Below are 10,002 nucleotides of genomic sequence, written 5' to 3'. Positions count from 1 at the left end.
ATATATATATATATATATATATATATATATATATATATAGCGGACGTTAAACGATGATGATGATGATGATATATATATATACATGCAACTGTCAATGTGTTTGAAAGTGTGTATGTGTGTGTGTACATGTATGTGTGAAACATCTGCTCTGTCCAAGATATATGAGCAATGCTTGAATATGAGGCACACTTGTACCTTCAAAAGTATTAGCAGCTGTTCATATCTGAAGTAGTTTTTAGACTTGAAGTATGAAGCCTGTCTTTTGAGGTGTATATTTGACTATGTCATAGACATGTAGTTGCCGTGAAAGATTGTTAAAGATTTTGTAGCATGTGTAAGGTTTGTGAAGAGGTACTTTTGCCCAGCTGTTACGTTCCTGTAAATAATTTTTAAACTAGAATACTATCCTGCCCAAGTCTACTCGTGGGTCCATGCTCCGAAATTCATGTTTTAAAGTAGTCTAAATTAAAATTTCCCATTAAAAATTCATGCCAATTCATTGTTCCAAACATGAGCTTAGTAACAGCAACATTATTTTATTACATTCTCCATTATTTCTGAAATTTATTGAAATAGAGAGTCTATTTCAGCTGAAGTCATCATCATCATCATCATCATCATCATCATATTCACCACCACCACCGCCGCCGCCACCACCACCATATGTATATAAGTATGTATGTACGTACTTATGTATGTATGTATGTATGCACGTATATATGTTTTATTTCAAGATTTTTTGCCAATAGAGAAAGAGCCGGTTTCTAATCTAGATTCACGGCTCCTTCATTGGAATTTCAACAACATCAAAAGGGTATTTTTGTATGTATGTATGCATATGTGCAGATTTGTGCATGTATATGTATGCATGCATGTATGTATGTCTTTGTGTCTTACCACTTGACAACCTGTGTTGGTTTGTTTAATATCCTTGTAACTCAGCAGCTGAGCAAAAGATATCCAATCAGATAAGTACCAGAGTTAAAAAAATAAGTACTGAAGTCAATTTATTTGACTAAACTCTATAAGGTGGTGCCCCAGTATGGCCATAGTTCAATGCCTGAAACATGTAAAAGAAATAAATGGAGGACATAAGGGCTTCCCCCCAATTACCTTTTACACAGCTTCTATGGGTAGGAAGGCCATTCACCTGTGAAAATATCAAACCCATGGATATACTGTGATTAATTAATATATATATATATATATTTTTTTTTTTATAAGCCATTTAAAATAACACACAAAATCCGTTAGATTCACTTCAACATTTAAATTTAATTTGTCAAAATATTTTCGTCGCTTTGAGACCGCGACCTGGTCACTGAGCAGTGACCACGAAAATATTTTGACAAATTAAATTTAAATGTTGAAGTGAATCTAACGGATTTTGTGTGTTATTTTAAATGGCTTATAAACACCTTCCACGCTGCAATTGTTTTCATTCCAGCACACGATCTCAGATCAGGTCACTTGCTATGCAAGTACATCTCTATATATATATTATTCTAGTTAATGCTGTCACCCCATCATCATTATAAAGGCTGTTGTTACTGCTGCTGTTGTCTTCTTTCCTATATCAAAACAGCAAAATTCCAGTTATTGTCAGTATTATAGTGATTTTTAGAATCAAGTATATAATTTGTTTAATGTACTCTGAATGTGTGTGTAGTGTGCATTCGTATGTGCATTGATATGTATATGTATATATGTGTATGTATGTGTGTGTATATATATATATATATATATATATATATATATATATATATGGGGGGGGGTATGCATACATGTATGTTATATCATGTGTGTGTGTTTGTTTGAGTTTATATACTATATGTTGCTGATATGGATATACAAAGAAAGAGAGGGACAAAAAAAGATAAGGCAGACAGGAGTTGACTCAGCAATGGAAACACACACACACACACACACACACACGCACACACACACACACACATACACACACACACACACACACGCGCACGTTCTCCCTCTGGTTTTCTCCCCTCCTGCACTCTCTCTCTTATACACACACACACACATATGTATAGACACTCACAAACAAACAAAATGATAAAATTAAGCAAACTATTGACTCAGCTGTCTATATTAGCTGGGATGCTGCCATAAAAAATAATGTGCAACAACAACAACAACATCAACAAAAAGAAACAACCAGCATCAACCATGTATGAATTAGTCAAAGATACCAATATAATTTCTGCAAACTATTTGATGATTCTACATGTCTGCACTACTTGAGCCACGGCTATTCATCTTCATTGTTGCTGTTGTGATGTGATTGTTGTTTTCTTTTATTTGCTATCAAATGTTCAATGGACCATTGAGCTTTTTACAGCCGAAGATTAATTGTACAACATCGCTGAAATGGCTTCTGTGAATAGAGGATGTGCATGTGTGTGCCTGTCTGTGTGTGCGTGTGAGTGTGTGTGCGAGTACGTGTGTGTATGAGTGAGAGAGAGAGAGAGAGAGAGAGAGAGAGAGAGTCTCTGTGTGCAGGTGTCTGAGTTAGTGGAAGTGCAGGAGTTTGTATATGTGTGCATGTGTGACAATGTGTGTTTATAAGAGTGTGTTTAATATGTAGTTTGTTTTGTTTTTGTTCGTTATGGCTACCTGTATTTAAGAGAACAAAAGAATGTATGTTATGTGTATGTGTGTGTATATATATATATATATATATATATATATGTGTGTGTGTGTGTGTGTGTGTGTGTGTGTTTATGTGTGATATATATGTTTGGGTGGTGGTGGTAGTTGTGATCACTTGTGAGTGTTTGCATTTGTATTATGCCACAGGCACACACACACACACACACACACACACACACACATTCTCCTTATTTTGTTTCCCTACACACCAGGAACATTTCTGTTTTAAGAACCTTGTTTCTCTCTCTCTCTCTCTCTCTCACAAATCCATCATTTTTCATGCCAATGGCAATGATGATGATGGTGACAATGATGATGATGACGATGATGATGATGCCCAACAACATCAGTCGAAAGTACCATCAACAGCATTATAATATTAGCAGCTCTCATTTATCTGACAAACAAATATAAGGTTACCTTTTATCCAACTCTCCACCTAACCAACTCTCCACCTAACCAACTCTCCACCTAACCAACTCTCCACCTAACCAACTCTCTCTACTTTGTACTGTTTAATCAATCACAGAGCAGTTTTATTGAAGGGTACAGACATGGCTGTGTGGTTAAGAAGCTCACTTTGTAACCATGGGATTTTGGTTTCAGTCCCACTGTGTGACACCTTGGATAAGTTTCTTCTACTCTAGCCCTGAGCCAACCCAAAGCTTTTAAGTGAATTTCTTAGACAAAAATGTGAAGAAGCCTGTTTGTACAGTGATTGTCCCATATCCCCACTTGACTGACAACTGGTGTTGATTTGCTTATGTCCCCTATAACTTAATGGTTTGGCAAAAGAGACTAGGACTACTTTATCCAAAATCTACTTTTGTTTCTTTTAAGTGTGCTTTTAGAAGCTTCCTTCTTGGATTGGGAATTCAAGAGTTTTAATTAAACCTACAAGGAACATTTTGCTTAAATCAATCCAGTCCAATCTTCCAATCTTCCTGTGTGAAATAAGTGTATGCGTGTGAGTAATTTTTCTTTTTGGTTGAATCACCTGTGAGTCAACATGGTGTCCCTTGATGACAATGTAAATTTGTTATCTTTGGCCCAACGAGTAGCTTGTAGATTACCCCTCATTTGGATATTTACTACTTCTGAGGTTTTACTATCTATGAAACATATGTAGCCTGGATTTTAGCTACCCCATTCCCTGATTTTGGATATATATAAATGTATGTATGTATGTATGTATGTATGTTATCAATCAGTTTCATTTCTGTATTTCTTGTCAACAGAGAAAGAGCCAGACTCTAACATAGATTCAAGGCTCCTTCATTGGAACTTTTATCAACATCATCTAGGTATTTGTGCATATGTGTGTGTGTGCAGTATTTGGTATTAGTGTATGCGCAGATTTGTATGTTTGTTTTATGGATGTGTTTTTATGTATATATTTTCATGTCTAGATACATGCATATGTATTTATGTGCTAAATTTTTGGAAAGTTTTACATATCTTTACAGATGTATGTATGTATGCATGTATGTATATGCAACTAAAACTTGCCAAGGTGCTACAGATGTTAGGCCTTGCAATCTCTACCATCTTTCCTGGTAGTCTCATATACAGTGATAAATGTTCTTCTTTAAGGACAGAAAATATTTCCACTCTGATTATTTGTTGAATGACTGTGCTTTAGTAAGACCTGCAATGGAATATTTATTTTGTTATTGCCCACAGGGGCCTAAACATAGAGGGGACAAACAAGGACAGACAAAGGGATTAAGTTGATTACATTAATCTCAGTGAGTAACTAGTATTTATTTAATCAACCCCAAAAGGACAAAAGGCTAAGTTGACCTCGGCAGAATTTGAAACCAGAATGTAATGGCAGATGAATTACTGCTAAGCATTTTGCCCTGCATGCTAACAATTCTGCCAGCTTGTCGCCTTCCTGCAATGGAATATTGCTCTCATATGTGGGCTGTTAGTTCCAGTTCATACCCAGACATTCTAAATCATGCACAAAAGACAACTATTCAACTGACAACAACTCACTCATCATCATTACTTCACTGGATTACCACTTTCTCCTCAGAATCAAATCTACTTCTTCTACTACAATAGCTTCTACTCCTCCTACTAGTATGTTTTGTTGCAATCAACCTCCAATCAAATCCACTCAAAATGCATGTTTTTCCTCCTCTTGTTCACTATACTCTGTTTTAATCTACAGGTCTTGCACTAACTGCTTACTTGAACCCTTTCCCTCCAAGCTGTCTGTTCCACCCTTGTTTGGCAAATTCACAATGACATGAATATTTTCAGACTGGATACCACCTATATCAATCTCACCAGTCTCAGAGGTCTTGCAAACATGTTGGGTACTGTTATGGCTTTTGTTAAGCTACATAAGCAATAAGGTTGACAACAAACCATTATTAGTTCGGTTATAAGATACTGATTTCAAATTTTGGCACAAGGCCAGCAATTTTGGGGAATGGGTAAGTCGATTACATCAATCCCAGTGTTCAACTGTTACTTGTTTTATCGACCCCCAAAAAGATGAAAGGCAGAGTCAACCTCAGTGGAATTTGAACTCAGAACGTGAAGACGGATGAAATGCCACTAAGTGTTTCACTTGACATGCTAATGATTCTGCCAGTTCACCACCTTTAGGTTATTACATAGTGAAGTATAAACATTGCTAACCATGAGAGAAGGACTATCTTGGAATGGAGACTGAGTCACAAAGCATTATGGGAATTTTCTTCCTGCACAGTTAAATACAAAGTTTGTAGCGAATAAACATTGTGCAATTACAGATTGTTCTTCACAATTTTGCAGGTAATGCTTGACAGTGTTACAGCCCCCAACTAAACAACTTAAAAGAATGCTCTGTTATTCTTCAGTGTAGAAACATCAGCAGAACATCATTTTGAAAGGGTTAACCCTTTAGCACTTAGATTCCTCTTTCAAAAGTAATGCTTTTTTATTCACATTGTTTTCAATAAAATCATGCATTATCTTGTAGCATCAAGATTCTGATGCTGTGATTGTTTTATTTTTAGAATGACATTGTTGGGTAAGTGTGAGAAGCCAGATAGAATATTTGGGTCTGATATGGCCAGTTCGAAAACTAAAGGGTTAATTTACTTTCAGACACACTGGTCAAAGAGTATTTTGATAAATTATTGTTAATTTACATGTGGTGCCCTCTGCTTATGGCTGTTAATATAAGGGAGATTACCATCTCCTTATTCAAAGTTTTCTAACTGTAACTCACGATAATCCCGTTGTTTTTATAGACATTATATTTAGAGTAAAACATTGTTAAATGTATTCTTCAGATCGTGTATCTAGAACTATCTTGTCTACTGTGGACTACATTTTATTTTAAGATTGTAGAGTGTGAACTAAAGGAGATTGATTGCTATTTCCAGTAAAATGACTACTTTTGGCTTATTTGAAAAATCTGTTGAACAAGAAATATTTTCAGTTATGTTTGATGGTGATGTATTTCTTGGAGTAGGTGTGGTATATATTAAAGCTGTTGTTATTGTCAAATGTAGAGTAAAAGAAAGCCTTGCTGGTTGAATGATTATGAAGGCATGGGAAAAAATATATATTTTGAGTTGGTTTATTGCTCATGTGTGACCAAACTGGTGTTGTTTTGTGACTGTATCAGTCCTAAAGTTGCTTTTTTAAAATTTTCTTTACAGTTGTTGCTGTTGTTATTTCTTGCTTTGTCTGATATGTTTTATAAATAGATTTGTACAGGGGTGGGAGATATTTTGTTGGATATATACATATGGGTGCAGGCATGGTTGCGGGTTAGGAAGTTTGCTTTGCAACCACGTGGTTTTGAGTTCATTTCCATTCCATGGTACTTTGGGCAAATGTCTTCTACCATAGGCCTAGGCTGACCAATGTCTTGTGAATTCAGTAGACAGAAACTGTGTGGAAACCTGTTGTGTGTGTGTGTGTGTGTGTGTCTTTGTGTCTGTTTGTCACCACCATACCACTGCTTGACAACCATTGTTGGTTTGTTTGCATCCCGGTAACTTAGCAGTTTGGCAAAAGAGACCAATAGAATAAACACCAGACACAAGAAAAAAATAGGGACAATGATGTTGGTGGGGGTGGGGGAGACAAACACAGACACACAAACATATACACACATACATACATATATATATACATATACAACGAGCTTCTTTCAGTTTCCGTCTACCAAATCCACTCACATGGTTTTGGTCGGCTCGAGGCTATAGTAGAAGACACTTGCCCAAGGTGCCATGCAGTTGGACTGAACCCAGAACCATGTAGTTGGTAAACAAGCTACTTACCACACAGTCACTCCTGCACCGATTCTGTAAATAAGATGGGCAAGGCAGTGAACTGAAAGAATTGTTAGCATGCCAAGCTAAATGCTTAGCAGCATTTTGTCTGTCTTTATGTTCTGAGTTCAAATTCTGCTGAGGTTAACTTTGCTCTTCATCCTTCCAAGATCGATAAAATATAAGAACCAGCTGAGCACTGAGGTTGATGTAATCGACTAGCCCTCATCCCCCGATATTGCTGGCCTTGTACAAAAATTTGAAACCAATAAATAAGATGGAAAATATGTGTAGTTGGAACAGAGAAATAAAAATGCAAAAATTTCCGGAATGATTTGTCAGGAAATAAACTTTGAGTTAGTTATGAAATTCTTCTCAGTTTTGTGGGAAATGACAAACACTATAAATAAATTAGAGGAAAAGGTTATTTTAAAGAATGTTTTCAATCTACAATAACAGAATTCTAATCTAGTATAAGAGTTTTGTAAAGTATATTGGTTAGATATTTAACACTTTGAAGTGATTTTTTGCTTTTGTATATTAAAAGATATTTGCAGCCTTAATTGTTTAAGCACATCTACTATTTACCCTCATCTTTGTGGTTGTAAAGCTACCCTCACAGTATTCAGTTTCTCTTTATATAGTAGTCTCTCTATTTATTCTTGCAAGAGGCCATATATATTATCTTTTTTTTTACTATAGGTATCAGGCCTGAATTTTCTGGGGAAGGGGGCTAATCAATCACATTGATCCCAGTGCTCAAGTGGTACTCATTTCATTGACCCCAAAAGGATGAATGGCAAAGTCGACCTTGATAGAATTTGAACTCAGAGAATAAAGCCAGAAGATATGCTGCAAAGCATCTTGTCCATTGTCCTAATGATTCTGTTTATCTTCATCAACTTTACATTAAGCTGTCCATTCTTTGGTTTGATCTTTAACAATTCAGTACACTTTTCTTGATTTATTTGTAATAAAACTTTCTGTTTCTTAACATCTCTTGTTAATTCATGTGGCTGTGTTATTTCCAACCACATGGGTACAAGTTCAGTCCCACAGCATAATTTGAGTTCAATCCCACTATATAGGACCTTTGGCAGGAGTTTTCTGCTTTAGTCCAAGGCCAACCAATAACTTGTGAATATATTTGGCAGACCGAAACTGAAGAAAGCCTGCTAAGTGTGATTGAATGTGTGTGTGTGTGTGTGTGTGTGTGTGTGTGTGTGTGTGTGTGTGTTTGTGTGTGTGTGTGTACACTCATACACACACATTTATGTGTACATGTGTATGCAAGCACATGTGTGTGTGTGTGTGTGTGTGTGTGTGTGTGTGTGTGTGTGTGTGTTCATATCTCCTTGTCTTGACATTGCCTGCTGAATGTTAACAAACATCTCCACTACGTAAACGGCAGCATTTATTTGCAATCAGCCATGAAGCTATGGCTGGCCATTCCACCGTTTTGTGTTCAAAAGGACGCAGGGACATATTAACTTGCATGGAAACAGGTGAAGGTCGATAACAGGAAGATTAGCCAGCTGTAGAAAAATCAACTGCAACAATTGTAACCTGATCCATGCAAGCATGGCAAAGTATATGTTAATATGAATATGACGATGATGATAATGATGATGATGACATTTATGTGTGTATGTATATATATATATATATATATATATATGTGTGTGTGTATTCATATATGTATGTATCTACATGTATACATATATATATTTACATATATAATGCTTATGCATACATAATTTATGTAACAATTACTCATACTTGACTTTTCTTCAATTGTTTGTATTTATAACATTTGGGATTTTTTTATGGCTTTTATGGTGCCTTGCTTTAAAGCAATAACAATACAATTATACATTAAGATGTTTGCTTTGCAAAGTAACATGACAAAGCATTTTTAATTGTGCAATAAAAAAGAAAAACAAACAACAATCCTTTCTACTATAGGCACAAGACCTGAATAATAATTGTTACAACAACAACAATAGTAATAATAATAATAATAATAATAATAATAATAATAATAATAATAAACTAATAATGATAATAATAATAATAAACTAATAATAATGATAATAATAATAATAATGATTTCCTTATTATCGACAAAGGTTTACATGAAGGAAAACATCAACAGCACAGGACAAAACAAAAAAAATGTGTGTGGATGTGTGTAGTTGTGAGGGTTTTGTGTGTAAACAAGACTAATAGAATTAAAAAAAAAAGAAGGATAATAATAATAATAATAATAATAATAATAATAATAATAATAATAATAATAATAATAATTATGATGATTCTATCTAATTTTGGCACAACGCTGGCTATTGTGAAGAGAACGGTAATTTGATTACATCAACCCCAGTGCTCAACTGGTATTTATTTTATCGAATCTGAAGGGATGAAAAGCTAAGTGGACCTCAGCAGAATTTGAACTGAGAACCTGTGGACAGATGAACTGCCACTAAACATTTTGCTTGAGGTCTCTGGGTGAGACTTGGATCCAACTTGTACAAATGCAAAGCAAAAGAAATAATAATAATAATAATAATAATAATAATAATAATAATAATAATAATAATAATAATAGTAGTAGTAGTAGTAGTAGTAGTAGTAGTAGTAATAGTCAAGACGAAGAGTGCGATTTTAGATGTTTTATTTTTGGAACAACATTTCGACAGAACGTCTGTCTTTCTCAAGTTCAAACCAAAAGGTGATTGAAAATTCAAAATTTCAGAAACCAAACGTAGACTATGAACGTGAGTAATCAGCGTCCATACGTTGATAGAATGACATCATCAGCTTTTGTCAGTGTTTTAATAAGCAGAAAGAAAGAAAGAAAAAGGAAAAGGAAGACGACAGAAAAAGAAAAGAAAAAGAGAGAAAGAAGAATATTAAATCAAACAGTTTTGTATAAATTTGATGATATTCTCCTGTCATCTTATTCATTCCTCCAGGGCGTGATGTCAATAACCCGCAAACATATTTCTCCTCATACATTCTGAGAAGTGAAAGTGGGGTACATTCAGGATAT

At 35.0% G+C, this 10,002-nt stretch overlaps 1 protein-coding gene across 15 annotated transcripts in view; it reads right to left on the bottom strand.

The window, feature by feature from the left end:
* LOC106882633 (tensin-1) overlaps nucleotides 1-10,002 on the bottom strand; it is an 835,201-nt gene that overhangs the window by 272,149 nt on the left and 553,050 nt on the right. The gene's annotated exons all lie outside the window — the stretch shown is intronic.

The sequence above is a fragment of the Octopus bimaculoides genome, chromosome 8 (genome assembly GCF_001194135.2).
Source record: "Octopus bimaculoides isolate UCB-OBI-ISO-001 chromosome 8, ASM119413v2, whole genome shotgun sequence".
Lineage (NCBI taxonomy): Eukaryota > Metazoa > Mollusca > Cephalopoda > Octopoda > Octopodidae > Octopus > Octopus bimaculoides.
The sequence above is the reverse complement of the archived record's forward strand: the minus strand, read 5'-3'. Positions and strand labels throughout refer to the sequence as shown.